Source organism: Amblyomma americanum, chromosome 7, assembly GCF_052857255.1.
Source record: "Amblyomma americanum isolate KBUSLIRL-KWMA chromosome 7, ASM5285725v1, whole genome shotgun sequence".
Taxonomy (NCBI): domain Eukaryota; kingdom Metazoa; phylum Arthropoda; class Arachnida; order Ixodida; family Ixodidae; genus Amblyomma; species Amblyomma americanum.
Genome location: NC_135503.1, coordinates 70,009,119 through 70,015,495, shown reverse-complemented (window position 1 = coordinate 70,015,495; position 6,377 = coordinate 70,009,119).

Here is a 6,377-nt window from a genome sequence, read left to right as displayed (position 1 = left end):
AACGTACTATGATTTCCTAAACAAATTTTGGCCCCTCGCGTGTTGTGCACTAGACTATGGCCAGCGGTGGTGTAGGGCCTATGTTTGCAGACAAAAGGTCATAACAGACGCGGAATTATATAATATGATATATAGTCACGCAAGGTTACGAGACAACTGTCTTATCCAACACCGCTCTACAACGTTGGGTACATCTTCCGTCTCAAAAAAATCCTTTAACTCTCAGAAACTCTACGGCTTCTGCATGGCTTCTATAAAATAAATGTGTGTACTGAAGACCAGAGTAACTATATAGTTTCCCAGAGCTCCGACTTTTTTTCACTGCGCCGTTCGTGTCTATATTAGTCAAACGCGATCGCATGATTTAAAAGCATACACCCACTGCTGAGAAGCCAACTGCTCTGCAATGTTTAGGACTAATCTCCTGGTGACAGTCTATTGACACAGGTACTCTTTTAGTTCTGTGTGGCATTTCATTTTGTCCGAGTGCACATGTTTATTGAAAACGGTGTTTTCTTTTCAAAGACAAGCAATTTTGTAAAAACAGTTCAGTAATTGTCAAGCAAACGCTTGCGACTTCTGCCGCATTAAAATACAAGGCGCCACTCATCCACATAACGAGTATTTTGTTCGTAACTAATTCAGACAAGTCTCTGTGGAGAAGACGCATAATTAGCAAGTAGTATTATATTTTGGTTCGAATAAAGCAAGCTGGGCAACCAAGAACAAGCGGGTAGAGCCTGCACATGCTCCAACCGCTACAGCGATGCTGTCCACTTCTAGCATCAGTAGCGGCTTCTCCTCGCTACTTGAATTCTTGAAGAAATATGGCGCACCTACTCGTCACTCTGCAATTCTATGCAGTAACTCCACTGAAAACCGCTTTCACATGCTCTGTCGAGAGCGCACTTGAACTACGAAGAATTACTAGGGCACTTAAGAGAGAGGTTTTCAACCTGGGGCCGAGGAGCGTGGATGTGATTCACGTCGGCTCCGCAAATTGTTATGGCGGAAACGTTAATCGGATGTGATCGTTGGTCTGGACGTGTCGAAGGCTTTCGACAACGTAACGCACTGTGCCATTCTAGCGAGTCTGGCTGCGTTAGACGTGGGTCTTCTCACCTACAACTACATGCGCGATTTCCTTACAAACAGAACGGCATCTACAAGCATGGGGGTTAACACAATGACATGTATTCGAATGGGCAACAAGGGCACCCCGCAGGGATCAGTGTTTTCCCCGACCCTGTTTAATATCCCCATGCTTGTCCTCCCCGCACAACTGGACGAAATTCCGGGGCAGAACCATACTTTGTACGCAGATGACCTGAATCTGTGGATGGGCATGGTCAGTGACAGCCAATTTGAGCTAACACTTCAAAGAGCTATAGATTTAATAGAAAAATACTTAGAATCGATCGGGTTCAGGTGCTCGGCCGAGATATTTCTCGCACCTATGCGGTCGTCATGGCGTCGGCGTATAAAGCAGGACGGACTATATGACGCGAGAATCACACTCACGGTCACCGGGAGCGTAATTCCAGCGGTGGAAACTGTTAGGGTTATAGGGTTACGAATGCAAGCGAACGGCAGGAACTCTTAAACGATTCAGAGACTAGAGGCTAGCACCAGTCAAACTTGCAGGCTCCGAAAACGAATCGCTAACAAACATGTGGGTATAAAAGAAGCTAACCTCCTTAAGTTGGTCCAATCTTTTATAATCAGCAGGATAATCTACGTGGCGCCTTATTTGCGGCTTTACCAGGCGGAAAAAGGCAAAATGGACATTCTAGTTCGTAAAGTGATAAAAACAGCACTATGCTTACCACGCTGTGCGACCACGGATAAGATTTTGAGTCTAGGGGTTTCGAATACCCTCGAAGAGCTCATTGAGTCTGCAAGGACCTTGCAATTTCAGATTTCTGTGCAGTCGTTCTGGTCGCAGCATTCTGGAGAAGCTGGGGCACGAGCTTTGAGCGCGCTCGAGACTGACCCGGTTCCTAGAAAGGTTAGGGACAAATTAAAGATATCTCCCCTCCCCAAAAACATGCATCCCTTCTACCATGAGAGCCGGAGGAGGGAGAGAGCAGTAGCGTCGCATGCCCGCTTTCAGAGCAGACAGGATGTCTTGTATACGGATGCCGCACAATGCACAAACAGTTCGGGGCACATTTCTGTAGCAACTAGGAAAAATGGAGGCCCGGTGGCAGGCTGCAGCATCCGACACTTGACAGTAACGTAGGCGGAAGAAATCGCCATTGCGCTGGCTCTAACTCAACACCAAGTCAAAATTATAGTGAGTGACTATAAATCAGCTATTAAAAACTTTGACGCAGGCTGCTTTTAAACCATAGCAGCACGTGTGTTGGCCGGCAGTCCACCACCGGCAGAACAGGTAGCGCTCATTTGGACACCCGCGCACCAATGGTTGAGGGGAAACGAGAAAGCGCACGAACTGGCCCGAGGATTAGCTACCTTCCGTCATTCCATGGGCGTCTTGTGCACAACCCTGTCCCCCTCGCGCGATTAGGAGCTCCTGCAGTCCAATTACGACCTTAATACGTATCAGGAAATCCTAAACCATTGCAAATTCGGCAGAGCGGTACTTCCAAAAGCAAGTAAGCAGCTAACCGAAAACAAAGAGGTTGCGTGGCGCAAACTACAGACCGGAGTATTCCCTAACCCTCAGCTTTATAGCAAGTGGCACTCAGAGATCTTTAGCCCGAGGTGCAAACGTTGCGAGGGCATAGCGGACATCATCCTTATGATATGGACATGTCCGAGCTTTGGACAACTTGAAAGAAAGGATAAGTCCTGGGAGGAACTGCTTCACAACGAGGACGAAATTAAACGTGAAGTCATCCGGCTCGTCCTTGCTGATGCTGATATCCAAGAGATCCCAGTCGACGGCTGAGGGGCAGGACATGGCTGGGACCGAGCGGCTCCTCGGATACCCATCAACCATTTGACGGGTGCAAATAAATGTTATTTCTCTCTTTCTCTAGGGCACTTAAGTCTACTTACACGGAGGAATGCGAAAGCATGGAACTTTCTAGAACGCGGGTTTTTTCTACGACGCAAGGAAACGTTTTTTATTTTTATTTATTTTTTATTTTTACTTTCTATTTGTTTATTTTTGTTTGTTTTAGTTTTCTTGCACCTTTCATGTTTTTGTAACTATTTATTACACCTTTAACGTCCAGGTGCTATCTCGAAGCCAGTTGCTATTGTGTCTTGAGGTGTAAATATTAAATAATTTCAATTCATCAACCACATGTTTTCCACAGCAAGATCTCAACATGCAATAACACAATCAAAATTTTGCTTATTTTTCTTCAGAGAACGACATAATCTGAAAATTTTGCTGACATGAAACACGGTACATAAACACAGTATTATAGGGACGTCAAACTAATTTTCGTGTTTAATTAATTAAGTATTTGTAATTCATCAACCAAATTCATTCCACAGCAAGATCTGACCACGCACTATCTTTATATAAAGACAGAACCGTGTGGAGAAGTTATGTCAACGTCCGTGCCTATTGTGACATCGAAGAGTCATTTTACTATTTATTTAATTAACTAATTGCACCACATCAACCAAGCTTTTCCCATAGCGATATCTTATCACCTCATTTGCACATTTATTTTCTCAGAACGGCATAATCGTGCGGACATTGTTTTGCTGACAAGAAACACGGGGCATAGTCATCTAAAGCTTTCGCATTAATAAACTAACGTCGTATGCAAGTACGAATATTCAGCTGCATGCAGTTTTATAACTTGAGGCTCCGGGGAACGCCACCACCAGGGGATCAAATCTGAATAGACGACCTTCATGGGAGCTTCTTCAAAGGGTGAGAAATTCTTTTTGTATTCTGATTTCATATACTGTCCGGCGCAAATACAAGGAAAAATTATATGTGCCTGGATTCAGAGCATTGCCGCTGCTTTCATGACTGTTGTGTAGTGTGCAGCCACTTCACAAACTACCACCCCACCGAACGCCGTGCACCTCAAGCTAGTCTTAGTATAGGACAGCTGCCTTTATCAAGTCTTTCTTGCTCAAGCTCTTCAGTGAGGTTGCATCAACAATCATATCTCGACACTGTAACAGCACCAATACGAAACACAGCCGAACCCTGCTCTTCGCGCGAGCAGACGTGGAAATAGAGTGTGACAAACACTTCCTCATCTCCGGTCATAACTTCGCGTCAGAGTTCGCTCACTGGTCGACGTTGACGTCGGAGGGGTGGTAGCAGGAACGTACACCACAATGTAGGGTGGCCTGGCCATCCCGCCGTCCATCTCATCCGCGTCTTGAGTGGTCGGGCCATCTGCGGAGTCAAGTCACCCAAAATTCAGAAAACATTTTCACACTTTCCGCTCTTCTATCCAGCGATCGCGTCACAGCAATAGTTTCGAGTGTCGTCTTCGGCCCACACATTGACAGCAGCCAGCCTGAGGACCCCAAGCACTATGCGCACCTTGATGATACGAGGATACAAGTAATAATGACTGAGCGCCCAGTCCACGCTCTATTTGCGGCATTATGTGTCACGTGTTATCTCTACTTCCCTTAGATTCAAATTAGACCTCTAACATTGGTCGCTGATCCTGGGGACGTAGGCCGTGACTGTTCGCGTCGTGTTGAACGTGAAAAAAGGGACGTTCATCATTCCACTTAGTTCAATGTACAACAGCCTGCTCGTGCTGCGCTGATGGACCGGCGAAGATGCTATAGAATGAGTCAAGTGTAATGTTTATTGAGGCCCAAAACAACAGCTGTACAGCGACCAGTTTGAGAGCCTGACTAGCCTTATGGGTGGTAATCCCGCCTCGGAACCAAATTTTTGAAACAGTTGTGCGAAGTGTTCTTAGACGAATGGTCCAAGTGACTTGGCCCATCGGACAAGATAGCAGTAAGTAGCAAGAGGAGGCACCGCAAACTGCAGATGGCCCGCGCTTCCTGACCTGCGCATGCTTATCTCCACATTGACTTCAAGTCCAAACAAATCCACAACGAAATGAAACGTCACAAAATTTGGCCCCCCGGGGAAACGCTGTCATATGATTAAAGGTAAGGTCTTGTAAAAACTGTGATCCTAACGAGGAACTTGTCTTCTTTACATATAGGAGGAGAGCTGCAGCCACAACATAATGAGGCAGGCACCACTGTGAGCGGAATATTTAGCTTTTTTTGTAACTATTTCTAAATATTGCAGTGTACTACACGTTTCGCGATTTGGCGTATTGATTTCAAGCGAAAAAAATTGGCTATGGCTCATCTCGGCAGAGCCAAGTTATACGAAGGGAAAGCTCGATTAAGCTTGGTGAGACACGATTTAGCTTTGACACAGCGGCAGTACTGCATAGGAAGCCAGCGCTGCCCTTTAATCAGCAAGATAGAGTCACGTGGTTAGTCATGTGACATTACTGGAATGAGCGAGCGGTCGGAGTGGTGGCCGGCGCAACGGTGGCACAAGCGGTGACAGCGGCGACAAGTCAGGTGGTGTGCCGTCAGAGCCACACTTGCGGCGAGCCTCCAGTTAAAGGTCAAACCGAAGCGTCATTTCATCTTTTGCATGCTAGAAGTGGAAGTTTTCGCTCAAAAAATTGAATTTCTTAGACCGCATTATATTTTTGATGTTCGGTTTTGACCAAGAAGGCTTCTATTCTGGAATACGCGCCGCAGCTAGCTGGCTCTGGAGTAGGTGTAATACCAAGTCAAAGGAGAAAATTAACAAAGTGCGGGAACTTGGGGTGCAGTAATGACATGTACTGTTGTATTAAGTAGGGCTGCTGGGCGTTTTCAGGTGTTGTTTCGTTGCTTTATACGCATCTGCATGCTGGGAGACTCTACCGCACCGCCGTACGCCACCTGTTAGCATAGAGCTCCTCATTGTCATCACCCACCTGCTTCAGTAGGTATTTAGTTAGCGAGGAGACTACATGTCATGCCTGAGTATTGAAAGTGTTATGTTTAGCTACCGCGATTGTTGGCCTAAGTGTCACTTAGATAGCTGTAGTTAACATGCAAACCACGTGATGCCCCCAACCCCCGCCATCTAGCTCATACTAGCGATCAATTCTGATAAGAGGCAAGCCACCTTTTAGAACTTACGATTCACGTGTTTTTTTTTATTGCGAATGACATTTAACAGACCAGTTGGCCCTTCAGTACAGACAAATCTAGTATTGCAGCTTAAAAAGACCAAGATATAGCCTCGGTGATTATACATCACTCATAAATACCGCATTATGTCACCTAAAAAGACAGTAATTCATTCGCAGAGAATCATGTTTGCCAAACAAAAAACAGAGAAGTGTGTTCCAAAATACACACCAGTAGTAAAACCGATGAATTTTCAGGAA